General features: G+C 43.7%; 1 protein-coding gene and 1 long non-coding RNA gene across 12 annotated transcripts in view; one reads left to right on the top strand and one right to left on the bottom strand.

Annotated features, from left to right (window-relative positions):
- Positions 1–27,450, top strand: part of LOC143368432 (uncharacterized) — a 539,066-nt gene that overhangs the window by 342,634 nt on the left and 168,982 nt on the right. The window lies entirely within an intron of this gene.
- LOC143368460 (uncharacterized) overlaps positions 1–27,450 on the bottom strand; it is a 306,495-nt gene that overhangs the window by 278,043 nt on the left and 1,002 nt on the right. The gene's annotated exons all lie outside the window — the stretch shown is intronic.

Genomic DNA, 27,450 nt, shown 5'->3' with positions numbered 1-27,450 from the left:
CGCCCATAGATGCTGGACCAATGCATTTACGGTTAGACAGCGAGCATCGCACGGATGCATCGTGAATTGGGTCTACTGTTCTGTTTGGGTCGGATGTCGAATATGAACTGGCATTGTTTTTACTTTCGAAATTGAGGGCTTAAGGGGGGAGCCCTACTTAGGACGCTAGGAATAAGGTGATGCTTGGGAATTTTTTTCTAAGAAACTGTTAAGCGGGTCTTTTCCAAACTTTCGAGGTATTTTAGTTTACAATCCAACAATAAAATTTTTTTTTTATTTCTCGTTTAATTACATTGTCGATGGACATAAAGGTTTGGTAAATAAATTGAATTGAACTATGTAATCGCAAATTTGCAACGTCGGTGCGCGAATCCCTACGAACGTGTTTATGTATATATCTCCATTTCTACCGAACACTTTGTAACGAAAAAATTAATTTTTATTGTTTGAATGTGAAATAAAATACCCTGAAAGTTTGGAAAAGATCCGCTCAACAGTTTCTTAGAAAAAAAATCCCAAGGATCACCTTATTCCTAGCATCGTAAGTAGAACTTCCCCTTAATGGAAAAGGGACACGTGCCACATCTATCTTATATAGATTTTTTGCTTTCTGTACTGTCAAGTAGCTCCTGCAATCTAGCGTCCATTCCACCAACTTCTAGCACTGTGGCATGTACCTGTCCCTGAATAGAAGCACATTAAAATTCCTTGATGTCGAAAGCAAACGAATACCTACCTAGTGGGAAAGAAGCCCATGCCACCCTGAGTATACTCCATTTTTTCAATTATCGAGGAGTGATGGAAGTGAAGGGAGACAAAAGCCTGAACATATGACGACGCTATAGGTTGAATAAAAATTTGTTTTGCTGTTGAAGTACAGCGTAATAATATGCTCTGATTCTTAGTGTCATTTCATGTATTTCTTTGTTATTTACCAAACATAAGTAGCAATATAATATTCCAAACTGATTGAAAATATCAAAGTAACAGGAGCTGATGAATCAATGATTCATCCAAAGTGAGAATTTTGGAGCCAAGATTTGATATTAGTTGCTATGTATCATTTAATTCAATTATCAGTTATAACAATTAGAAATTTAGCACCACATTTCGTGTGAAAATCATTTCTCCTAAAACTTGTTTCCCAGGAAATTTATAGTATTGTGGCATATGCCTGTTTTCCACTGAGCCTCTCAATTTGTCAATGCGATAAAGTAAAGTGGAGGACGAATATTCTAGCTGTTGCATATGTCAACCCCTTTAGTGCGATAAGAATCTAAGGTCCTCAAAAGACTGAAGAGGAAATGGTTTGTTATAATCGTTATTTAACACGTATATTTGGGTTATCTGAGTTCATCAATGTGAAACATCGTCTGCTTTGAACGTTCGAGGCTAGCGACAGGTTATTGGAATGTGACCAGGAAGGAGGATCGAAAGAGATTGCGAAGGCTGAAATTTTTTAAGTTGATAGTCGAAGATGGTCCAAGTCTATTAAATTCCTTGGATTTTAATTTTTTTCGTACAGAACTGCCCCCGAGCTAGGAAATTCGCAGTAGAGGAAGTCGTATGCGACACGGGAACTTTATTTGAGAACGAGCTCCAGAGCTCGGTAGTATCGATTTGTAATTATGAAGCGAGTTATTGGATATCGAATACCTTGGAGCACGTGTATATAGAAGGGTTTCTGGCGCACTGTTCGCAAGTCTGCTTTGCGTATTGGTTTTCCGTCGATCACACGACGTTTATTAACTTTTATCGCTATTTTTTAAGTGGAAAAGTCGATGCTTCCGGCATGCTTCCTGCAATCACATCGATCCTTGGGAAATATCGCGCGAATCTCCATCGCTGTTTTTCACGGGTAGAGATTTTAACAGTTTGTGGACTCTTTCCTAAACGTCATAGATCAGAATACAATAGATTCTTCGAGTGTTTGCTACCGCTTGTAAACATCTTGTTTTCAAACTTGTTCGCCTCTCGATAAGCTTCCTCTTGGCTCGGTTATTTTTCCGCAGGAAATATGATTGCCGTTACTCAAAGGGGAAATAAAACGCAAACAATGACGCGCCGTCGAAAAGTTTGCTTTATTGTTAAAAATAATACCAGTCGGCACGTGTTTCCAATTTCAATAGACTTTATTGCGCGTCGCCCGTTAATATATAAAATATTTTCCAACGGGGATCGGAATTTATAGACGCGAATATATCACCGGGATGATTGCGATCGCATTACAGTTTTATCGCTGTGTTTCGGCCGTATGAAAAATTGAAGCGCAAATAAAATAGCGTGCCTGGGACGAACGCATAATTGTTTGAATTACTTTTACGTTAACTGCTTTTTTCGCCGGCGTATATTTCATGGAATGCGTACATTTGTCGCGTTGCAAAATATACGCAGAGAGGCACAATTTTTTTTTTATTGAAAGCCTCCTTTTTTTAAATAAAGGGGAGAATCGATAATTTCGTGAAAAATAAATGCTACGGCACGAAAAGTGCAGTTTATTAATTCAACGTCAAACAATGATTAATTTTAGAAGAACCCTAGATTAATTGCAGGTAAATATAATATCAACTCAAGCTTAAGGGGTCTCCCTACTTTGACAGCCTGAAAAGGAGCGCGATATTTGGGATTTTTTAAAGAGAAACCCTCAAATTATATTAATTGGAAACTTTGTGCCCATATTTGTACATACTTAGGCAACATTAAGAAAAATTAATTAAACCTAAGCGTACCTACCTAAAACTTTACACGCGTTTTTCTCAATACGATGTTTTTCGAATTGGTTAGCCTGATATCTCAAGAACCAATCACCCGATTTACTTCAAAGTTAGTCGGTTTTTGCAAAATTAGACTTTTGCGGCTTAAAAAAATAGCGAATTTTTTGCAGAAAACGATGTCTGTTTTAGACGCTGCCATTTCTTTTACCTTTCAGTATTTCTCATTTAATCTAGTTCAGACGGTAGCCATACTCATACAGATTACACAAATTTTTAAATTTTCTATTTCAGACAAACTACAACAGCTGATTTTATGCTAACAATGCGCATATGATTTTTGTAAGGCGCTCTATTTGAAACACTATAACTCCGGATATAACCACTATTTTTGCATACAATTATTTTTTCATATTCTCTAAAGATTGACAAATAAAGCCACGAAGCTGGAAGTAAATATATTTAATGGTTTTGTTTTAAAAAATTCCGAAAGTTCGTATCATATTTCGTCCGTCAAGGTAGGGAGACCCGTTAAGTTAGTATCTGAGATACCACTCGCGCACCATAATTAAAGGCAGCGTAGAGCATTCTGTCGCTCTATCCAATTTTCATTCGGTAGAACGAAAACGTATTACCACCATTACTTTATCTTCCATTACTTTCAACGCGAAGCGCGTCAATTCCCCGATCAATCCGACAATGTCGACCAGAATCCCGCGGTCGTTCCCGAAGATCCCCGCCAAGACCATAGAAGTTAATCAATACATGAAAGCCTTTCTTTGATCGTTCGAGGACACACAGACCCGGTGAAAAGCTCCTCGCAGCTGCCTCGCAAAGACGAACTTAAATTGAAAGTGTCCTTTACGGTGTAAGAGGAGAAAGGGCGGTGGGGGGAGTGCCGTTGGAAGCTTGCGGGAAAGTACGCCAGAGAGTAGTTTTCTCCTCTCTTTTCCTCTGCCCCGTTGCTCCCTCCTCGCCGCGTACGTACCACGTGGATTCTATCCTTCCTCTCGTCTACGGTGTAACGAGTAAATAGCTGAAAGAACGGGCCCGACTCCGTCGGGGAAGGGAAAGGAAGAACGGAAGCAGGAAGGGTAAAGAGGCCGGGCAAAAGGAGAAGTGGCGGTTGTAACCGACTTTCCGAGGACAAGAAAGAGTAGGAGAAAGGGTGGCGCTGGATGAAGTGCATTTTAATAATCGCGGCAAAAGCGAGTGGCAGGCATCCGGCGATGCTCAAAGCCACGCGAATTGCCACTACGTTGCATTCTGTCACGAAAGTGGCGGAGTATTCAAATAAGTGCCGCCCAGTCGACCCTCTGTACGCGTGGATCCGTGAAAGGACATCCGTGGGTCCTTTCTACAGACAGGCAATCTGAATCGGCGCGTGAAATCTTGCGCAATGCTTGCTCTCGTCTATGGATCATCTGTCTCTTTGCCAAATGAACCATTGTTGCTGCGGGGCGTGTGAGTTTATTAACGCAGGGTGGAGCATGGAAATTCAGGGGTGTTAACTGCATACGAGATGTACGATTGATTTTGCTGGATCGTAGATTAGTTTTATTAGAGGGGAGCGTTGAAGTTGCGTCGTCTCAGACTAACCTGGGTTAATTTGCCAGGTCATCGTCTAAAGTTCACGATCCTAGGATATTATCGATGGGCGACAGGAGCAGTACCTAGTTGCGACGTGATGATGAATTGTGGTATAGACAGTTTCTGTGATTTATGAATTGGAGTTCCACTGATTTTGGACAGGCCTGAGATATCGTAGTTATCGAAATATATTTGTTAAGCGTCACTGTGACGACACATTCTGGCTTACGATCGCTGTTTATTGATTATTCCGACGCGTTCGATTAACGATAGGTAAAACGAACGATAGCGGAGGTACGGTAAATGAAATTGGTAGTCGCGTGAAACTTCCAGGTTTCGCATTGTTAAATATCATATTGTGTGTAATTAATACTTGGGGTTAATAATTGGATACTTTTGCGGAAAGGTAAATATGATATTATATCGAATGAACGGACGAGCTGAATAAACAGTGGTCGAAATATGGAAAGTCGAAAATGATTCCCCGAATTTGCTGCAACCCTACTCTTTCGTTTCGGTATGCTCCATGTACGTATACCAGAATATTCTGAAATCTACAAAATATTCATTAGAAACTCGGTAAAAATCCGCAGAATCATAGAACGCCAAAGACTTGAAACTTTCCCTCCAAGAAATATAATATTACATCATGAATTCCTCATTTTAATCCCACTAAATAATCAATTTCATTGATTTCGCCTTACTGATACCAATCAGAGCTGTATCTTATAGTTCTATCTATACTATTATATAAAGAGAGAGCCGATTTTTATGTTCGCGCAAAACTCAAGACCTATTGAACCGATCTTCCTGAAATTTTAAGACGTTACTCCTGGATACTGTAGGACGGACATAGGCTATGTAGCATGTCTCAAAAACGCGTTATTAATATGGTACGAAGAAGCGCCTGGTACATGCTGCACTGGAGGGAAAGTAAATCTCCTAAAGGAGAGAATGTTAACATTTTTCCGAAATATTATGCAGAAATTAACCTTTCTCTCAAAATACCTAATTTCCTTAAAAGATGTTAATTCTAATAAACATGAAGCAGTCACGGTAATATCTCGGGCGAAGCCGACACGGGGGACGCTAGTTAACAAATAATTAACACCGAAATAATTAAAACGATTCCTACGGACTAGAAGCAGAATCTCCTCGCCCTTGTACCCCTCACGCTCGCAATCTACAATAAATTCTCGCACAGCGCCTCCTTTTCCTAATTGAACTTTACCCTGTTCTATCCATCCCGTTCGCCAAGCAGGTCCCATTCGTTGCCGATGAAATCGAGCTGAAGACGCGAACGTTAGGCCGCGCGCTGCCGTTTTGCAGACAGCTCCTGGCCCAGGACAACGAAAACAACAACGGGGCCGTGTTCCGCCGGCAACGGCGGAAGTCTACGGCAAAGTTTGCAGGAAATGAGCGGCTCCACGGATGGCTGGAGCATCCCCGCGAAACGATACGGTAACGACCCTCGTTTCACGGCGACTACCGCGGAACAATCGCGCGGAATGTCTGCGCGAGACAAATTGTGGGAGTTAGGGTGTACTACTAATTTTTCCTGCGGCAAAGTGGAGCGATTTTTCGTGGCCCCCGGCCGACAGAGGGGAGCAAAATATCGCGGGGAATTTTTAAGCCGCGCTTCTCTTTCACGCTTGAAACAACCGTGGATTAATGGCGCGTGCTGGCAAACTTTAGAGATTTATCATCTTCGCTGGATCTCCGTTGCAGAATTACCAGCTGGAGCTCTGGGGCTTCGCTCGACAAGCGAGTTCTGCGCTTTTGTTACTGTATGCTGTATTCCCAATAGGTCTGCCGCCGGTTGGCAACGCCATTGCGCGGACTTAAAATACGTAGGGTTTCGACGTATAACGGTTGATTGACTGGGAGCTCTATTTTCGATGATAACGGCCCAAAATACTGTACAGTAGGGTGTTTCAATTTTCCAAAAGTTCTATTTTCGTGTAACTTGGCTCGCCCCCTTGGTTCTATTCGTCTAACTGATCTGTATACCAAATTTTAGGCAAATTTAATAATATTTAGGGGTTGCACAGTTTTATCACTGGGGTAGGCCTGCGGTGGTAGTAACACTTTGACTTGGGAATACGATTACGCAGGAACTATTACATTTACAACAAAAACTCTTATACGGAAATGTTACTTACTTATCTGACATTATTCAGTTACAACAGTTTCACTGTATGTCAAGTAATATCCAAGTTATTAATAAAAAATGAGAAGCGGAGTGTTATAGCATTAACGTTACATTGTAAAGTGATGCAACCGTCTTTGACCCCGGGTCGCTTGTAACACTGCATGGATTCTATGCAAACAAGAATATTATTCGCCATCTTTGACACTATTCGGTTCTGTTGCGGTACAACTCGCCCCCGACCATGCTTTTGAACTTCAATTATTAATTGTGACTAAAGAGACACTTAAAAATGCTAAGTAATGATCAGTATTACTATAAAACGTCAAATTACAGCTTCAAAAAAAAAGCACATACTTGCAAAGGCAGTGTTTACGTTACATTCATGAGTCAGTAAGAAAAAGTTACTTTAGGGTATCGAAAAGTTATTTTGTTCACTATCCATGTCTATTGCGTATCTATACTGCTAGGACATGGTTGTGTGTATTCCATATGTCATTGTTTATCATATGTATATCTAAAATTGATGTTAATTATATGTTTGAGATATTAGCGTGTTACATTCGCCCCCCTGTTACCACCACCCCCGGTCTACCCTACATATTTTCGCTTTTTCAGGTTTTATAAATGTGTGTAAAATAATAAGATACAGAATTTTTATAGGCGTGAACAATAACAATAATAATAATAAAATATACATTTATCTAAGTCTAACTCTTTTTTTCAAGTATAGCTTCTTTTTTAAGGACATGAGAATAAATATAATTATCATACATATCATTTAGTGTGCAAAGTGTGCAACCTCTAAATATTACTCAATCTTCCTAAAATTTGTCAGATATTCTTTTTATATTAATAGGAATCAGGGCACGAGCAAAGTAAAGGAAATATAATATTTTAATTTTAACCCTATAATATGAAACACCCTACTGTACAGCAATTATAATATCGGCTCCATCGACTCAAGTATGGTATCACCCCTGAGCTAACCGTTCGCGCGCGTCTAATTGGAAAGAATTATTCCATTTAGCCTGTCCGTTGGGCGAGGGGCGCTCGATGCGACAGCGGGGGCTAATAAAAATTCATCGTCGCGTGCCCGCGCTTTGCTAAATTGCCAGCTCCCGTCCTCGCTCTTTTCCAACCCCCGGCGATGCAGAGCGCGTCGCGAGTGCAGTGCGTCGCGGTGCATAACAGAAACTGTGGATATGTCATGGAGAAAGCTGGAACAGGAGGCTGGCTCGGTCGTCATCGCGCGTCGGTCGAATTTCATATCCCCCGCCTAGGACCCGTATCGCCCACCCCTTCCGCTTCGTCTCGATCAATTCGCTGCTCGCCATCGCGGCTGCATATCAATGCGCCGCGGCATCGTGCATCCATCACGAGCGAAATCGTCCAGCGAAATGCCGCGTAATTAGGTATTCCTGCCGATGCTCGTCTCGCGGGGGGCCACGTCCCGGTTTCCGATTTAAATTCCTATTAATGCGTTTAGCGGCGTCGCCAGAGGGGATGCGGAGCGACGAGCCGTACCCCGGATCAATGTGCTCGCAATAATCGTTGATCTCCGAAAGAAGCCTCCGTGGTTCTTGAAGACCCCCCGGCGAGCTATGTTGCTTCAACTCCTTGCACTCTGCGAATGCCTCCCAGGCATGTCGAAGTTTAACGCGTTGATGTTTGTGAGCTTTGTGAAGATTTTAGTTATGGGTTTGATTTTATTCCAGAGTTTTATATTTAGTAAACGCGCCCCCCCAGGGCAAGAGACTTGTTTCAAGGGTGATTGTTCCCTTGAAGCATGTCCTCGAGTCATATGGAATTTTGAGGAGAATCTTAATTTTATTTGATTTACAATTAGTACCAGAGTTGTTAGGATAATGCTGCGGTGCTCGTTTAGTTGGACATTCCTTGGTCGCTTCTCTCTGTTTCAAATGGAAACTGGGGTTGAAAGCGTCAGATTTATTGGAGGTAATATAAGTTATCTGTGTTTGATGTTACTTGATGCAATTTTCCGTTGACGTTTAACGCACGGAAGAAATTGATATTACTACAGTGTACCTATAGTTATATATGTTGCACATATTTCACAATTTAGATGCGTATTAGGCAGCTGATAGGAGCGCACTAAATTCCTCCCTTTGTACAAGACAGTTTTTATTGCTGTACGCTTGAGATTCCCCTGATAGTATGTGGAAGTCGTGGCAACCTTTTATTAGAATCAGGTGTGTCAATTTAAGCGACAGAAGTAGTAAAATGAGTTTCCTTCATGGCTTGTTATAAAATGGAACTGCATAATTTCTCTCATGCGATGATACGTCGTTCAGCGAAATTCATTTCGCGAGTCTGTTTAATATCCGGAAAATTTATTTCTCGGGGAAAAAGAAGTTACGTTCGAGAGATTTAATAACGAATGGCCCCTCAAAGGCGGTTTAAAATGGAAATCTTACGGAAAGTAATGTAGAGTTGCTAAAAATGAAATTTCACAAACGGGTAGAAAGGCATTGCTCCAGAGTATGCATAAACTTATTATCGTTGAATTAAAACATACTCCAAACTTCTCTGTTTCACTGAAAAAATCTTGATCTGCTTCTAGGAATTCCATTGTAATTCTTTCGACAGATTCTGTTATCTTCGTTCCCAAAATTACTCGAGCACAGTTCGCTGATTACAAAAGGCTAGCATCTTCAGTTGTTGTGCTACCCCCAGATATTCTTCCATGATAAAATCCTAAACAAAGAATCAGAGTTCTTTATTTTCAAGCATTAACCTAGGTCTTCTCACTTCTGTCTACATTCCCGCGTGTTCTATTCTTTAATTATCCAATTAAAGATATACAGGGTGTCCAAGATTATGTGACCAATATTTTAAGGGCGACTTCACCACATCTAAATAATAAAAAAATTCATACAAACTGCGTACAATGTTCTGCAGAGAATGCCGAGTTCTTAGGTCCATCTAACGAAACAATTATTGCGATACAAAATTCCCTACAACTCGAAAGCAAAGTCAAATAGGATATATATGTATGTAAACTTTTTTATTGTCTAGATGCTCTGAAGTCACCCCTAAAGTATTTCCCAGTTCTGGTACACCCTGTATGCACCTACTATCTTAATAAAACATCTCTTGTAGCTTCATCCAATCAATACCATTCGATTTATACAATTACATTAAAAACTCAGTGACTAAAATTAAGAGGAATCTATAATTCCATTCCCCACTCACTCCAGCATACAACCTGCCAACTCCCCAAGAAAATCTTAACAACTGACGGATCGCAAACAACTCTAAACCTCGTCCCATTCAACTTTCCACCGTTCAGCACCACTCCAATAGCCTCAACTGCACCTGAAGCTCATCCAGCACGTCTCCACCCACCCCTGAGGCGTCATCCATCCCTGTTCCATCGCATTTATTTCCCCCCAGATGAGCGAGCATCACACCGAGCGTCGGCCAAGGGTGCGTCCACGCTCGTGTTTCAACAGGTCCGTCTTCCCTTCGGCCGTTTACGCAGACATTACGCGGGGCATTAGGAGGTATAAACGGTATATGGTTAATTTTAAAGGAGCCTGGCCGACAGTGCCCCGTATCCGGCGCGTTCCATTTACACCGCGCTCGGGAACAGATCACGGCGAGAGCAAGGGGGGGATGGTTAGCTGGAGCGTCTCGGCGCTGACCACGAGCAGCGTACAAAGCCCAGAAAGAGGGACAGGCTCGGTGGGGAGGTAGGGAAGCGCGTGCAAGTTCTCCCGCGTATAATGGATTCGAGTATAAATATGAATTTCCGCGAAAGCGTATTTAATTATTCTGCCGCGGGAGTCCGAGCTTTTCTTTTTCCCCCTCGCCTCTCTCTCTTTATCCCCTTGCCCGCCGTTCCCTTCCACACACTTGTTCCGCGGGGCGTTCTCTGTACCGGGTTAATGAAAACGTCACAAAGATTTGCAGAGACAGCGTGCACGCGGAGGACGAAAAGAGAGGATATCCCCTTTCCCGCGGCGAAAGCGGGGCGCAACGGGGTCGGCGGGGGTGCGGGGCGCGCGAAAAAGAAGGACACAGCGTAATCAATTCAGCGCGATTCGCGCGACTCAATTAACCCGTCGCCGCGTCTGCGATCGCGCGCTTCACGCGCCGTCCTCCGTGTCACACGACAGTATTTTCATTCTTCGATTGCTCCCCGTCATTGCTCCCTTTCCGCGCGGCCGACTCGCTCATTTCGCCGCTATTAATTGGAGATATTAATAGGGGACGCTTGGAGTCTCGCCATTTTAGCGGATCGCTTTTCGTTCGCGCAGCGACGGCTGGGTATTGGGTTTGTTCGCGATAAATTGATATCGCGAGGCGATTTCAGGGGTCGGATTTGAAGTATGAGGATATTTATATCGCGACGGTATTGTGAGATGGATATGTCTGCTAAATTGATCGTCGCGTTCCAGGGCTGTTTTATCGTCTTTGACTATCTTGGTATATCTCAAGAACCACCTAGGCGCCTGTTATTAATTAAACTTCACCCCCTCGCTGTTAATTTACAATTCAATAGGCGGCAGGGACCGCGCTGATAATAAGATTAGTCGCGTCGACGTTTCGCTGTTAATACATCCTCTCGTCTGAACTGATTTTTTTATCGATAGAGGAAGGAGTGGTGGTATGGCCCTCCAGTTTTATATATCTTCCAAAAATATATATATCCCAACACACAACACTTTAACTTTCTTAACCTACAAGAAATACTTCTTCTACGGGTCGACTAAAAACTTTCGTTTCGCAGGTTGTTATTTATGCTTTTTATCAGCGGCGGCTATGCTCCGACCAGTGTCAATATGTTTCTCTGTGTATATAGCTGATAGGTGCAGTATATAACGCTATTAGTTTAGTTAGTTTAGTTTATATTGTGAAAATCACGAGGCTGCCGAATTACCAGCAGGGGCCATAATACCACCTTCTCCTCTACTTACGCGTTGCTCCACTCCTTATGACATTTCTTTGTCATTAATCGGACAGTATGCTGACGAAGTCAGTGTCTTTCATCCTTCGAGCCTCAATGTGTAGAAAAGCCAATTGGAATGAATTGGATAGAATCGGCTTTAAATCAATACACTTTTTAATCTGTCACTTACTAAAGCAGCTTCGATCCTTTCAGTTTCATTTGTGGCTGTAATATGTGTTGAAGTTCATGCGAAATCCGTCACTGTGATGAAATTCCTCGCGGAGGATCGATCGAGTAAATCATCTTGCGGTGTTGTCACGATAAACTCAAACATTGCCGCTAACTACACGCCTCCTTAATAAAGAAAGTTATAATTAATATTTCACCCTCAAACACGGCAGGGGAGGGAAGCTCGAACGTCGCCCTCGTTTATGCATGCGCAAACGAATTTCTCTCGCGCGGGTCCGTGTAAAAAAGGCGACGCGGAACGTTGGGGTCCTTTTTCAACGCTTGTCCCTCTCAGCCGCAGAGCCTCGAAAAATTCTGGAAAACCATTCGTACTGCGCGCTGGTCGCACTTTCGTTTCGCTCTTCTATTTATCCGTAGAAATTTTCGTGCCCCTTCGCGGCACGGCCGTAATTAATTTTTCACGGTGTACCGCGATCTTGGCGAGCGTCAAACGTTGTCGGTAACACGTGTCCGCTTATACAAAGCCAGCGGGGAAAAGGCCAGACGCGAATTCTTCGCGGACATATCATCACTGAATCGAGGAATCGTAACTTTGTGATGTTATTGCTGTAGAAATGGTGGACGATCTTATAGTACGAGGCTCTTAAAGCTGATAATCTTTTCTTAAATGATCCTATTGGCCGCTGCTAAAAATATTGCTTGAAGAATCTTAATATTTTGAGATGTAAAAAATTGACGAAGGTGCAACATGTTACAGAATAGCAGAGAATAGTTGAAGTCAAGTTTGTGTTGAATGGTATATTTATTGTATGCAGTGGAAAATGAAATTGATGGACTCGTAATCGCCCCTTTGAATATACTAGTGAATTTAACGAAGAAGGAGTTGCCACTTCGCCAACCCACTTTTTTATTTTATATTAGCTGACTCCTTCGCGTGTGTCTTTTAGAAAATATAGTAAAAAAAATTTTTTAAGGACAAGCTTTTATTAAAATGTACTAAAAAGAAAAAAATAATTTATCTAACCAGTTTTAAGGTCAAGACAAAATCATGCCGTTCAGCAATTAGATTTTTCAGGCAGTTATTTAGGTCGGTATCAATATTATTTTTGCCTTTTTAGCACACTTTAATTGAAGCTTGTTTTAAAAAAATATACTATAAATTATTTTATGCTTTTTAGTGAAAATATCTGTATTGTGTTCGAAACTAACAAGTGAAGTTAAATATAAAAGCTTGTTTTTTAAAAAAAAATGAACTATAAATCATTTTATGCTTTTTACATAGTGAAAAGTATGTGTGCAAAGTTTCAAGTCGGTCGGATACGTGGAAGTGAGTCAAAATTAGCTTACAAGATTTCACCCCAAAAAAACTAAGGAGCTCACAAGTGAAGCTACAGAAATAAAAGCTTGTAAAAATGAAAGGGCAATGGTTTAAGGGACTCTAGTCTCGTTCTTTCTGTCTTCATCTCTTCCCTCCTCTCTCTTCTCATTGCACATCGCGTTACACCCGTCGATGGCACTTTGATCCATTCGAAGTTTCTTCGTGCACCCTGGAAAAACACTATTTCCAGGTTTGCCTGGTCGACCCTGGATGGATCTCGAAGAGGAACGGGAGGGGGAGGAAAGGAGAATCAAAAAGAGAAATGGCATTGGTAATAGTGACATACGAGGCAGGACGGTATCTGTCTGCAATGGTTATAGCAACGGGAAAGATAGCAGCCGCGATAGGTGCGACGGTAGCGACTGTCGCTAGTAGTAGAAGACGACGATAGGGCAGGCAGACAAAGTGATCGATAGGCAAGTTCCACTGAAGACGAGCCATGCTTGTCGATAGCTGATAACGTGCCTTGTTCCAAGGGGAAAAAAAGTAAGACGATGGCACGTGCAGTTCGCAGCCGACGTTCGATTTACTTTCCACCTGGAATCCGCCGATGCACAACGATTTGGGTTAATCACAGTCACCACGGATGCAAAGCGTAGAATGCTATACTTCGTTGTACCTTGGCAATTTTACAATCTCAAACTAATTTAAAAAAATTATTAGAACCTTTTATAAACACCACAATACACTGTGGACCAGTATCAGAAGCGATCTTACATATGACCAGATAAATTTGTGACATCACACAGATTGTTGATTATATAATTAAAAAAAAAAGGAAGTTCAGCATTAGTAGCTGCAACGAAAAGCAGGTTCAATCAAACAGCTCTTAAGCTACCTGAAAGCACTTTCGTATAAACTCTAAAGAGAAATAACCAATAAGATTGAAAACTGAATAAAAAGTGACCCGTGCACCAGCTTGTCGACTGATCTCCCCGACGTGGAAGTATTCAATTCCCTCCCAGTTGCGTGGTTATTAAAATTTCATAACGCTTAATGTTACTTACGTCTCTTCAGATCTTCATGGCTCCGTTACTTTAGTATTACTCTACCATTTTCTGATAAACCTTCCTGCTGCCTTTTCAATCTACATACTATAAACATCAAGTGCTCACCAGCAATCAAGATCGCGGCATAAAGGAAGCGTGGGAAAAGAGTGAAAAGCCGCCGCGACGATTCGAGCGCTTAAATTTCCACGTTGGCTTATTTCCCGAAGTTACTCGGCTAATAAAGCGTGTCGTACGTCACCGCGCTGCCGCGTAGCGTAGAAGGGCACACAGGGTGGCCTGAGGAGCAAGCGGATCGTAGGGGGCGGGAACTGAGTGGAAACGTCGCGAGCGGTTCTGCTTGGCTCCGCTCCATAATTTTATTGTTTCATCTGTCGTGTTTACGACACGATGGAAAAAGACCAGGAAGACCGAGGCGGGGAGACAGTTTATTATGCACCGGGAGGAATTCTCGTGGCCCCCTCCGTCGGCGAAGAGAAACACGCGATTTCAAGCGAGTTCCGCGTAACTCTGACGCACGGAACCAGCCTTGACGCGCGATAGATATTTGGGCCTACAGCGACTTTCTCCAGAAACAACAACAAGTCATCCCGAACTGTCGCGCAGAATTCACCATTCTGAGTCATAAGCAGACTCTTCTTTACGTATCCACCTATTTTCACGATATATAAGCTTGTCTCTTTTGACCAAAGATTAGTTCTTCTAATAATCTTGACGCCGAAACTCTGTCGAGGACTTCTTGTGGAACTGTGACCGAGGTTACCGTGCATATTCCAAGTATATTGTATATGTATGTCTCATTCAGCTCTAAACAAACTGGGGAGTGAACAGTAGTGGGAAGAAGTAGAGGCGACAGCGGTCCCGGAGTAATAGAAGATAAGCGGTGAACCTTTCCATGATGTAAGTATATAAAGTGTGCTCTTGCGCACCCTTTCAAATTAGCCAATAACGTGATCTTCCCAAGATCCTTCATATTGGATTGTCAACCAATAGGATAGAATGAATTTGTCAACATTTCGATACGCGTCCGTACACTTGCTTATGCATTCATATACATACATATTTTAATATGGTGGAAATTGGGAATGTGCAGTAAAAGACGAAAATGAGCCGCTCAACGAGCACACCTTACATCCTTACATCATGAACCTATCCTTCTCTCTATTATTTATCTTTGTTATGTTTTTTGTACTACACGTCTATAGCCGTTGAGTTATATACATGCAGCTCAATATCTATAGTCTGTTTATAAGACAGAGATAGGTTCACCCGTTATCTTCTCTCTTTCTCGAACCGGCTACCATTGCTCTGTTCACTCTCCAGTTTGTTTAGAGCTCAATGGTATGCCTATACATTTAGTAACCGGAGTGGAGTCAGTGGATATATTAGAAATCTTTTATAATCACCCAACTCTTCGACAACTCCTTCATAACAACGTCTCGTTTCATGTTTCTTTGGAAACAGTATTTGCGTTGCTTTCTTAGGTCATGAATACAGAAGAAGTCTCGCGAGGTTACTAATTCACTTTTCTACGATGTTTGCTGATAATTGATACTTGCAACATGCATAGTTTTCATCATCCTTTCTGAAATACTAATCAAAAGTTCTTCTACGATCACCATCGTGATGCACACTTCACCGAGAACCTGCAATTATTCTTTCATCCAACGACTATTACAGAAACTGTATTACCGTAATCCTAAACCTTCGAATTCTATGCTGCCTGGACGTTGGCCACGTTGATTCAACCGGATTGAATCGCAAATTCTAAGTATATAAGATCGCCAGACGTGAGTTTGTGCACCTGCAGAACGCGTCAGCTCGAGCATTCCTACGGTCCAGCGTCGTTGAGCGGAGATTTCGATGTCGATCTCTAAGCCACAGGGGATAACCGTTTCACGCGGGTCCGGCGAAAGAAAGCGTAGGCGGTCCGGAGCGGGCGGAGGCGTCGTGACGCGGGCGCGGCAAAGCGCAAACAGCCAGGACAATGGGGCAGAGACGGTTGTGCAACAACGAGAATCCAGCAGGCGCCTGGGACCGCGCTCATCCATTGTTGTCCCACCTCTCTCGATACGGGGCTCTAGGTGTTCTTTCCCCGGTATATACGACACTTGGAGGGCCGGTGGCACTTGTGCGAACGGCTGACCCGACAATGGACCACTCCACTCGAGGGTGAACCATTCCTATGCTAACAGCCTTTCACGCCAAGTGCAGACGCGCCCGGGCTTGCCTCTGCACGTGCACACCCAGACCCGGCGGAGCTCTCCCCTGTGTTACCGCGATTCTCCGCGATGGTTATCCACTCTTTCTCTCCCTCGCCTCTTCTCTCTTGACTCCCAACGATGGATCAGGGGACTAGTACGAAAAACCATTTCCGGTCGGGATCGGCCAGCCGTGAAAGAGCCGATTCCTCGTGATACCCGATCGAGGAGATTGAGTTCCAGCGCACGCATAACACCAGCCTCCCCCCCGGAGGATCTACTTCCACCGAAGCAGGACACCGCTTTTTTAGCCACTCCGCTATCCAAGCTTGGATCCTTTGAGAGACGATCCCACCAGGCGTGTTAACCGACCCCGCCGACATCCGTCTCGCCCTCGCTGCGGACAAGATGCCCGGCGCTGAAGGAGACTAATCGCGGGAGGTGGCATCTGGCCACATGGAATATCGTGAATCATCGCGACATTCGGTGTCACCAGACACCTAGAACGTACGAGGCGCATAATACGTCACACTTGCGCACGGCCGCGGGATAATTGCTGCAAACGCAGGAGCAACACGAGTCGTTTCTAGGAATCCAACCGTTTCACTGTTTAGACGTATCAATTACCGCGGCAGTGCACCCTCTGATTCGCATCTTCATTCTCAGAGCACTAGCACCTTTTTAACTCGCGGCGATAGTTGAGTCATCGAGTTGCTGCGAGGAGAATCATCGTAGCTGACCTAAGACAGAGCATTCCCAGCGATCCAAGCACCCGAGTTGGGTTCTTCCTCTTGGTCCGTACAGGCCTACCGTGAGACCATTCCCAGAAGCATGACGCAAGCCAGCGCTGTGCTCTTCACATATCATCCACGCCCCGTCGGCAGCCTCCTCGTCGGGGCCTAATTACCCAAAAATACGCGACGATTTCTGCCAAGATAACAATACGTATAATTGCCCGCGACAGTGTAACGGTTGGGCGTCTGGCCTGGCGCCAGGGACGCCCGTGGAATCCGACGTGGCCAGGATATTCGAGGCGGTGAGCATTTGACGCGCCGCGGCGCAGGTAGAAATTACCGTGGCCTCGCGCCTAAAAGGGGGTTATTCACGGCGTGTCGTCTGGCGGTAGCAACAAGTGGTAATAGGCTGCTCGCGCCTGCAAAACGGCGTATTCATTAGGCACCTTTTATCGGGGGGGCCCCTCGTTACGGCCGCTTGGGGGGGGAGGGGACGATGATAAATTAGACATTAGCCTGGGAATCTTTGGGTAGCGAGGGGCGTTCGAAAGTTCGGCACAGGAGCTGCGGAGCACGCCGCAAAGCCGTGAACACGCCGGCGAAGTAGAGCGTGGTAATAAAGTGGAGTAGTTTCCCGGGCAAAGTAGTTCCCTCGGCGGAGCTGGGCCGAGCGGAACGCGAAAGGGCTGTGCAACTTGCAGACTTCACTGACGCGGCTCCCTGTACAACGGAGCTACGGCGGAACGCGCTCCCACGACCGATCACCGTCGCCTACGCGCGGTATCGCGGCGACGCTCGCGATCCAGGCGATGGACCTTGGTTTCCAATGCGTCCGTCGAGTTTCGAGAATGGCTGCGCGCGAGGATTGCAGATGTCCCCCGTGTGGAAGTTTGAAGCTGAAGCTGATGAGGCGGCGAGCTTCTCGGAGTTAGGTTTTGGGAGGATTGAAGTTGCGTCAGGATGTTCCAGACGCGTTTTATACGAATTCGTAGCTTGTAGACACTGGCGTTCAGAAGTATTCGGACACCTGCTGAATACTTCTCTCTGCTTTTATTTTCTGGAATTAATTTAAAATAGCAAGTAAAGCAAAATTTGTTGAGCTCTACTTCAATAAATCTGCAACGTTTTTCACAATTATGGTGGTAGGTACACACGTGCATTTAATGCTTGATACTTTTCTCGATTTTGGAAGATGGTATATCGAGGTAGGAACTAGAGCTGTAGGTAATTATTCGAATAATTAGGAGTATTCGAATATCCAAATATTCGGAGTGATCGAATTTCGGATTGTACCGAATAGGAATCTGAACATGAAATATTTGTTCGCACTTTATCGTGAAATTCTTTTCATACTGGCCATTGCAATTATTTGTTTTTCAAACGATAAATTTGGTACTTTATTAATTTTTGATAAATTTATACGTTTTGAAATAAACACAACTAACAGTTATTCATATTATTATTCTAATAATAATGAGTGGACCTGTGTCCCTCCAAAAGCGAGTGACAAACAGTATCAGCAGACTTTTTTGTAGGAAGCTCATACCCCATAAACGGTATTAAGAAACTATGATAGTTTTATTTCTTCCTCCATTACTATAACGAATATTCGAATACTTAGATTAATCGAATATTCGTTACAGCCCTAAGTAGTAGAATCGATGCTTCTATATGATTCCGGATTTGGATCTGGATTTTTATAAATCCCTTGGATCTTTGCCACGTGTCCAACGCTTAAAAGATTCACGCGCTATCTAGAATATTTAACTCTGCTCAACAGCACTTCGTAACCTAAAGGATCACTTGATCTCTCTCCCCGAACACTTACCCGCACCTGACGCACCCAAAGTTCTTCGCCATACTTTTCTCCCGCTCTTTCATACACCTAATAAATTACCCTGGAAACGATCGCGCGACCATTCGGAGGGATGGAAATTGAATTATCCACCGAAGTTCGTCCAAGTACACGAAGCCCAGTCTTTGAAATGAATCATTTACTTACAGTGGAGACACTCAGCACGCAACGCAGACCAACCAAGTTTAAGAAGGCCCGCCGACATCGCTGGATTATTCAAAACTTATTGTTAGTATTAAGCACGAGCTAGATCGAGAGCAGTGAACCTGCAGTGGTTGCCTCCAAGCTGGCGCAATTGTCTCGGATGCCTGAGCCTGCATGGAAACTGTTTTGCATATCGTTACGCGCCCTTTCGCCTCGAACTACCACACTCGCGCGCAAAAGGCAGCTTTTCAAATGTCGGCGGTATTAGCGTCTAAGGCGTCTACAGGGCGAAAGCGATTTGTTCTAACCGCGACGTACTCCCATCAGTCAAAGCGACCAGCTTCCCCGAGTTCCGAATGGATTTAACGATCGTCTCGAGACTTTGTCATTCCCCGGAATCTCTGACAGTGCCTGGCCCCGCGCCGCCGCCCCCTAGCTTCGCCCTGCTCCTCCCCTTTGCTTCTCCGCGTCGGGGAACCGCTTTGAGGAAACTCGTTAATCCAGCTCTCGAAACTGCGAGGGTACTCGAACTTCTCCAGTCGAAAATCGGCTCCGCCGGAAGATAGCGCGCGCAGGGGTGCACACGGACAACGCTCGGCTACGCGCGCACACACAACAGGGACAGCGACTTGTCGACTGTAATTGGGAGTTTTGCGCGAGACACGCGCGCGTTCCTGTCGCTGCGATTGCTTCGCGGCCACGGAGGGGGATGCGAAACATTGATCGAAACGTGGTAAACCGTGTGGAGAAAGTGTCGGGGCTGTACACGATTATTCGCTTGTTTCATCGTTTCCACGCTCGCGTCTCTTTGCTAGGCGCTGACAGGACGCAGGCCACCTGGAGCTGGCAAGACAGAGCATTTTGAAAATGCCCACAACCCATTGCAGACGTTTGGATACGTACTACAACGTGGTAGAATTTGTAAAAATTTGTAATTTCTAATTTAATTACACGGTAGATGCTGCACGCCGTCTTCTACTATTTCTGCGCAAAGAGTGACCCCAAAATGAGGCCTTTTTTAGCCCCTTTTTGGTCCCATGATTTTGGAACTGAATTTTGTGCCAAATGATAGCTTATGGTCAGACATCAATCCCGATAAATTTTCAAGTTGGAGTGACAATTAGTTTCTGAGATATGAGAGGTGAAAGAAGTGAAAATTCATTAACGCGTCAGCCCATACGCTTCGATGTCATTCCGATAATTTAAACAATTATTTCCAGGGGTTTTGCTGACTGCTCATAACGAATTTGAACTTATATTTTCAAAATTCACGAGAAAAAAAATCAAATGGCCAATTCAACATTGTGGACGATATATTAAAAACGCACCTACTACACAGACATTTATATTTCTTGATTTTTTTTCATAAATTTTGAAAATCTAAGTTCAAATTCGTTATTAGCAGTCAGCAAAACCCCTGGGAATAATTGTTTAAATTATCGGAATGTCATAAAAGTTTATACATCGAAGCGTATGGGCTGACGCGTTAATGAATATTCACTTCTTTCACCTCCCATATCTCAGAAACTAATTTTCACCTCAATTTGAAAATTTGTCGTGATCATAAGCTATCATTTGGCACAAAATTCAGTTCCAAAATCGTAGGACCCAAAAAGGGGCTGTTTCTTGGGTCACTCTTTCTCTTCTTCTTTGCTTAATAAAAGAAGATATGTAGATATAGTCCTCCTTCGCCGTTCATTATTCGATTGATCACTTCATTGTATCTACAGGCGAAAACTCACTGTATTTTACGTTACATTCGTCTTTGAGATACTTCGAGGCCAGAGGGTCTTCATAAATGAATCGTTATACGAGGGTTCTGAATGGGGCTGGGTGTAAATACACGTCGTCGACGGAGGATGGAGCTCGTAGAGCAAACACTGAAACCGATACGATCGACGTACGGAAGACTGTCTTCCATGTAAAATATTGGTCCTCCGTTATCACGTTATTTCCGTGTTTGCTGAGTTAATAACGAACGGGCGATCTTTACGACCGATGGAGACTCGTTGATTTGTTTGCAGCGGGCGTGGGGGAAACGTGAAACCCTGCCATCCGTCGCAAAAGATAAAAGTAACGCGACAGTCGACAGTGATCGTTTGTCTTATGGTATATAAATTTTATAACGACAGTGACACAAGTGGTTGGGAGCAGAAGCGAAAAGCAATCCATTTTGAAATCAGTAAAGTGTATTACGCTGGTCAGTAAGTAGATACAGACGGTGGGTAGACTGGCAGTAGTAACGGAATAGCGTAGTCAGACGAGGTGCGAGGTGATCCTGCTTTTTTTCAAGTTTGAACGATTGTAACGTCAAGTAGGCACTTATAAATGTGAGATATAAGTTTTCGTAGTGGATATCAAGGAAAAGTCATAGGAAATTGGCGATAGAAACATTCCAGTGTAGATATAGGAAGAACAGAGAATACTAATTTTTCATCGCAAAGAAACAATTAATAATTAACAGTCGTTCAGGATTATAAGATGTTCGAGGTCGGTAAAACCAGATTGCTTCGAAGCGAATATAGATCGTGAGACTCGGATAGTATCTTGTTCCTTGCGCGAGCACGAACCTCTACGATCCATCTATAAAATGAAATTCAGGACGAAAAAGGGACAATGGCCAGCGCAAAAGCTAGCGTGCGTCCATATGTCAACACAGCCTCGTGTCCTTTTCGTGGCCAGTAAGAGTGCCGCGTCTTTTTCCATTTCGGGGAATTATGTTCGAGGGATTCCCGTTTCTTTTCAATCCTGTGTCGTCCGCTTTCATCTTCGAGATATATCCTCGGTGGCGCGGGAGAGCCGACGTCCAAGCGACGGAATGAAATGAAGGTATTCGACGAAACGACGCGAGAAATTCGACAAATTCAACTGAACGACAGAACCTGATACGTTGTAATAACGATTACATTTGGTCGAAATAGCACAATAGTGAATTTGAAAACTAGTTCAGCTATATATTTAGTATACCATGCATATTAACAATAACTTTCTTATATTTTTCTGAAGGCTAAAAGGCTCCTCAAAGAAATGAAAACGCGAGTATCGAGAATCTAAAGAGATCCAAGGGGCGTAGTAAGTTTCTCATTGATCCGTTCACTGTAACGTTGCACTTTTTTCAAAGACGAGTAATTAGTGCAGTTTCTACGTAATAAAATGAAGTAACAAATAGTAAGAATACAGACACAGGACTCTAACACCATTTAAGCATGGAAAATCTCTCATTCAGTGTCTCAGTAAATGTAACAGGCGCCATATTCGTCAGTGATTCGAACAGAGGGAAAGATTTTAATACGGAGTACAAATTCTTACAGCGATCAAACGCACAACACGGTCCTTCATCGTCCAGATAGCCGCAGTTTGCGCTGACAACGAAACCGCGCAAGGATTTCCCTCGTCCAGTTCTCGGTTTGGCTCCTCTTCCTCCCTTTGGAGCCCCTCTTGCTGCACGTAGGAAGCCGCGAGCTAATCCCTCGACAAAGGGGCCATCGAGTATCGATCGCTTATTCTCTTTGACGTGCCCGCCGCTATCTCTTGGCTGCACACTCGTCCACGATAAGAGCGCAAGTTTACTCACACGGCCAACAGCGAATTGTCACGTACCCCTTTGGCCGTCCCTCGTGCAGCCGGTGTAAAGCCATTTTAAGAGGCGCCTCGATTCACTCGCACCTGAGCCCGTCTTATTTTCACTGGTCGACCAACGTTTCGCCCCCACGATCGTTATCGATGCACCGCGCCCTCGGCTCTCATTATTGCTTCTCAGGGACCAGGAAGGGGGCGGGACGTAACGAGCCACCCGAGCAGGCTTTTAAATTCTTAGCAAGGTCGTTGGGTTATTAATTTGGTGGCCGAGCCGGTGGAGGCGCCCCTTTTTGAATCTGAAACGAAGTACCCGGCAAGGGACCCTCTTAATTAGGGTATTAGGACTGTCTGCTGTTGCAGAGGGAATTATTGATCTGCGATCGAACATCGGTGACCTTTGATCTCACGATGTGGCACTGTAACCGAGTTCGGGAGGAGATTGTTACAATTATAGTGCAAACGAGTGTTGGATATATTACGCAGGAGTAAGAAATATGTATGTACCTACTTACTTTCGGAGTAGCAGTGACCTTGGAAGTCCTGAGAAGAATGACGTTGGTAACAGAGTTCCTCCCTTTGAAACCCTTCGAATTAGCGGAGGAAGCATTTATTTTTCGTATGCTCTGAAGGAGATAATTAGGTGATCCTTGTGGAGTAGTGCGCTCCTGTACGCTTTGATCTCAGACTACCCGCGGAACTGAATGCATGGGGCACAGGAAAAAAGCGGGTGTCGGGGCGTGAATAATACTCGAGAATTTCGCGCTACTCCGCGACCAATGCAATTACAGCGCGGAACCCCCGAGAAGTCCTGAACGGACGAGAAATGGCAGAAGCGTTCACCTGCTGGGCAGGGGGCGCCGGGGGGGCTGCATAATTTGGCGGCATAAATTAATACGTCCCTGGAAATCTCAGGTCTCTGACACAATTAGGCGGAGATTAATTAAACCCATTTCACATCTCGACGGACTTGCTCTCTCCCTTTATTGCTCTCCCTTTCTGGCCTCCCCCTCCCCCGCCCCTTATCTCGTTCGCTCTTTGTCTTTATTCTGATTGTGCTGTCGCACGCTGGTCTTCTTATTGTGCTGGTAATTCTTTCTCCCCTTACCCGTGCCATTTTTCCATTAAGCTTTTCGTCGCGGGAAATTAGGCGCGCGCCGGGAATGATCGACGCGAGATTCGCTGCTGCGAAGAAATTTGGAAGATCGAAGGGGAAATATAGGGGAAACTGCGAAGCATCGTGGCCGGGATTAGTTGGTTCGCTGATGTAACTTCTTCAGAATCCATTCTTCCGCAAGTGTAATAAGGAAATGGAGTGATGCAATATGAATTTCTCTGTGATGTTTTTAGAGTATTTAAAATATATAAAATAGAGTCAATTGAACTTGATTGATTTTGTCAGGAGCTTGAAATTCGAGCTACCGGTGTAGCAGTGTGAAAATAACACTGAACATAGTTACGTTGTGTAAGTAGACTGTGTGTGAGCTCCATGTCTGCTTGCATTACTGAGAAATCGAGAGATGTTAGAGAATCATGTTTCTCGTTTCTGTGAATCTTATTTCTATTTCATTGGTAATTATTCAAAACTAGAATCTCTAGTTGTCCTGTGCAGGGTTGAGAAAAATTTGAAAGAGTTTGAAGCAAAATACTAAAAACTGAAATATTTCCATAAGCAAATACTGATCAAAAATACTATTTCAATTAATGCTTAAATAATATACTGCTAGAAAATACTGTTTCATTAAATGCTTAAATCATGAGCATATATTGTTTACACTTGGATTCGAATATAGGAAATAGGGGATCGAAAATAAGAGATATCAATTTCAAAACCTTCTTAAGATTTCATATATTCGGGTAAATATTTCTTGCAAGTATTTCCGAACGCAGGTATGTATGTTTACATACATTTTTCACTTTGTCAGCCAGTTAGTCATTATTTAAAATACTATTATTTGAAATACTAGATATTGTTTAAAATATTATTATTATTTGAAATACTATTTCATAGTATTTGTACGAGTTAGTATTAAAATATATATTTGAAATATTTTATTTAACTACTACTTCGAAGAAAAGTTTATTTGTCAAATCCTGCACTACTCGAAAAAATGAAGATATTTATTTTCAAAAATCTATTTCCCCAGCCCTGGTCCTACAGCAGTATTAGTGCAATCAGAATATTGCAATACATATTTCGGAGCTAGTAGCAGTTAGTGGTGCCTCATCCCTTGTGTTCAACGTAGGTATAGATTGCTTTCCGTTGGTGTCTCCGCGATGCGTAATTAAGCAATAACTTACATCAGTTCAGCGGGCTGGAATTTCTAATGGCGATTAACTTCACTCCATTTCGAAGATCTTCGCTTCGCTTCAGCCCGGCGAGAGAATTTCGAGTTCACGATGTTAAGCGTCGCATCCGAGTCTCTCGTGTATTCCGCCAAGATCCATTAACTCATAACAATGGACACCTGCAAGCGTTAATGCAATCCAGTTAGGAGTCCACCGACAGCCATTAAAAACTTCCACCTTAAACCTAAGCCGTAAAATGTACTTGCTTAGGCGAACGTGGCTGCGGCACTTCGCCCGTCCAACGACCATAAAGAGGAAAAGTGTTGCTGAAAGTTGCACACGCCAGCGTCGCGGCGTAATTGTTTCGAAAGTGAAACGCTTTCGCGCCCTCGAGAAATACGTAATATGAAATTTAATCGAGCTGTCGCAGAAATCGCGAGAATCTTCTCTCAACGAGACAGGCATTACAATCGTCTCGTGTTCTAAACTGTAGTACACACTGTATAATCTTGCTCGCTTCGTAGCCTCTCCTTTTAATGGCAACGTCTTCTTATTTCACACATGGGTAAAACTTCTCGCAACTCCTCGCCTATTAGACTAAAAATTCTCCAAGTTCGCTAGTTAATGCTTCTCAATAGCGCCGGTGGGTCTCGATCTAATGACAGCAACACGAATCCAGCATCCCGACGAATCAGCTTATTAATATCGATCATCACAGAAACATCATCGCCACTCGATCACGTCGCAGGAACGAAGTGCTTTCACCTCTCCCCGAAACTTCTCTGAAATTCCACGCGGATCATTCTTCGTCCCGACGGCGAAATTATCGTCCCCCCGTCGACGTCATTAATCAACCGTCCAGATTTTCAACTTCGTCGCTGCTCCGTCTCGCGGTGACGGCGTCTACATTAAACCATCATACTTGAGGCGCGCGAGCTTTTATTGTCGTCGAAGGGGGATGGAGGGTAGAGGCGAGGCACGGCAGCGGGAGATGGGGCGGCTGTGTCTTCATCCCCGTCGCCGTTGCTCCGGGGTATGTAAATTCGCGATAATAGCGGAGGATGCTTCATCCCCCTAGCCCCACCTTAACTCGGCCTTTATGAGTTAATAACTTGGGTTATCGAGAAATTCGCCTTGACTATATGCACCCCCTCGCGCCTTGTGACTCGGTGTCGCGACACGTTCGTGTGCATACACACACACACACACACACGTGCACACATGCGCGAGCTGGCAAGAATCTCGAACAGTCGTCGGCGAAGTGAATACCGAGAGGTATTCAGCGGTTAATAGGCGGACTTCGGCGTGATTTCAGTCAGACTTGAATTTACGGGCGAAAATCGTCGGCTAAGGCTCTCTGCCGTCGGGAAACGACACATCCGCTGGTTACGCCCGTGGGGTGGCTTCTATTTCTGGTTTGCTTGAATATGTTGCATGAAATGTACACTGCTAAGTGGAGGTCTACAGTCGCTCTAAATCTACGGGATTATTTGCGTGGAAGAAAGGAGGAAGCTTGTAAAAGTTACCATTTCCGACGAACAGTATTGTAACATCTCCGAGATCCTTGCTGATTATCCTTCAGAGGGCTGAAAATTTTTAAATTTCAACTTTAGTGTTTCTATGGGTATTTGACATCGCTAATCACGATTCTAAGGTCGGAGTATCGAAACTTTACACAGAAACAGTGTTGTCAACCTAAACAAGCCTAAATGAATAACAGCGGTTACATTCATATATAAATATTTCATTTGGCGTTACCCAGAGCTAACGACGTGGACGTAGAAAGTTTTGTAGTTTTGTTTGGGTTTTTTTTTATGTTATTATTTTTTTTGTACTTTCCGGTTTTACTATTCATTATGCGAGCTGCAGTAGTGCAACTCACTACTGCTCATGCATTATACAAAATGAATAATGAACGTGTATCTCTTTGTTATGTTTTTTCATACTTCTTGTTCTTTCAAATGAAAAAAGAGTGAATTTATATATTTATTATATTTTATTTGTAACGCCAAAGGAAAGATTTATATATGAATGTAACTGCTGTTTTTGATATTAGGCTTGTTTAGGTTGGCAGCACTGTTTCTGTATAAAATTTCGATACTCTGACCTTAGAATCGTGATTAGCGATATCAAAAACCTTGACCCACTAAAGTTCAAATTTTAAAAATTTCTGTATATGCCATATCGTACGTGGCCAGGCCGGCCACTATAGTTGCCACGTAAAAATGGATACTTTGCCGAGCACGTTGGTGGTATATTTGCATAAATTTTAAGTGAATGAAATGTACAGTTTCAATGAAAAAATCCCGGCCCTCTAAATGTTATGGTAATCGGTATGAAGATACGCGTAAGCAAGTAGTACTGCGTTCGGAAGGTCAGACTTATCGACGGCCCCACATTCCATCAGAACGAGCCCACATTTTTCCATTCCACGCATGCCAGATTTCTGCGAAGGCACAGAGCTCCCCAGCATCCCCCCGAACATGCACTGCGCGCGCGCTTCCACGTCCCCGTATTTGTATTCAAGGTAGGTCCAGCGGCGCGCGATCGTCGATACGAAATCGCCGTCTGCGTCGTAAATTATCCCCCCGTCGAAAAAAGCTTATCGATCCGCCGTCCCGCGGTCGAACGAAACGGAAAGCGGGCCGTCGGTGCCGTGCGTAACAAGCGCCTCCCCCCGTAAATACGTTTCGTTGTTTCGTGTCGGGCGAC

This window comes from Andrena cerasifolii, chromosome 4 (assembly GCF_050908995.1).
Source record: "Andrena cerasifolii isolate SP2316 chromosome 4, iyAndCera1_principal, whole genome shotgun sequence".
NCBI classification, from domain to species: domain Eukaryota; kingdom Metazoa; phylum Arthropoda; class Insecta; order Hymenoptera; family Andrenidae; genus Andrena; species Andrena cerasifolii.
Note: the sequence above shows the minus strand (reverse complement) of the source record. Positions and strands in the feature narration are given on the sequence as shown.